We start from the raw sequence: 1,362 nt of genomic DNA, 5'->3' as shown, positions 1-1,362 counted from the left end.
TGAGGAGGGGGAAAATGTGGCCAGTCAGGCCGACCTGAAGTGCCTCTTAGGCGGATAAGGGTTGGGCGAAACTCCCTTGGAAGTGGCACTCTGAAAAAATTTCCAAGTTTGGCTGACTTAGAAAAAATTCGAGAACCAGGATGAGGAGGGGGAAAATGTGGCCAGTCAGGCCGACCCGAAGTGCCTCTTAGGCGGATAGGGGTTGGGCGAAACTCCCTTGAAAGTGGCACTCTGAAAAAATTTCCAAGTTTGGCTGACTTAGAAAAAATTCGAGAACCAGGATGAGGAGGGGGAAAATGTGGCCAGTCAGGCCGACCCGAAGTGCCTCTTAGGCGGATAGGGGTTGGGCGAAACTCCCTTGAAAGTGGCACTCTGAAAAAATTTCCAAGTTTGGCTGACTTAGAAAAAATTCGAGAACCAGGATGAGGAGGGGGAAAATGTGGCCAGTCAGGCCGACCCGAAGTGCCTCTTAGGCGGATAGGGGTTGGGCGAAACTCCCTTGAAAGTGGCACTCTGAAAATATTTCCAAGTTTGGCTGACTTAGAAAAAATTCGAGAACCAGGATGAGGAGGGGGAAAATGTGGCCAGTCAGGCCGACCCGAAGTGCCTCTTAGGCGGATAGGGGTTGGGCGAAACTCCCTTGAAAGTGGCACTCTGAAAAAATTTCAAGTTTGGCTGACTTAGAAAAAATTCGAGAACCAGGATGAGGAGGGGGAAAATGTGGCCAGTCAGGCCGACCTGAAGTGCCTCTTAGGCGGATAGGGGTTGGGCGAAACTCCCTTGAAAGTGGCACTCTGAAAAAATTTCCAAGTTTGGCTGACTTAGAAAAAATTCGAGAACCAGGATGAGGAGGGGGAAAATGTGGCCAGTCAGGCCGACCTGAAGTGCCTCTTAGGCGGATAGGGGTTGGGCGAAACTCCCTTGAAAGTGGCACTCTGAAAAAATTTCCAAGTTGGGCTGACTTAGAAAAAATTCGAGAACCAGGCTGAGGAGGGGACCATCTGGCAAGGGAGTCCGACCTAAAGTGCATCTAAAGCGGATATGGGTTGGTCGAGCCTCCCTTGATTTGCCCTGGAGCTCCCACGTCTTAAAAAGGTCTCTCCTATAATTGTACACCAACCATTTTGAGGTTTGGGTGCAAACCTCTCGAATGGGGGGACTCGGTCCCCTATCTACAGCGCCCCTAATGACGACAGGTGGTACTGCGCCCCTGGTAGCCCGGCCATTGAAAATGAATGGGCCCATTCATTTCAATGGGGAATTTCGACCCCTGGTTGCCCGCCATTCATTTCAATGGGGAATTTCGACCCCTGGTCGCCCGCCATTCATTTCAATGGGGACTTTCGACCCCTGGTTGCCCGC

The sequence above is a fragment of the Leptonotus elevatus genome, unplaced genomic scaffold (assembly GCF_054856555.1).
Source record: "Leptonotus elevatus isolate MCC_2025b unplaced genomic scaffold, RoL_Lele_1.0 HiC_scaffold_247, whole genome shotgun sequence".
Taxonomy (NCBI): domain Eukaryota; kingdom Metazoa; phylum Chordata; class Actinopteri; order Syngnathiformes; family Syngnathidae; genus Leptonotus; species Leptonotus elevatus.
Note: the sequence above shows the minus strand (reverse complement) of the source record.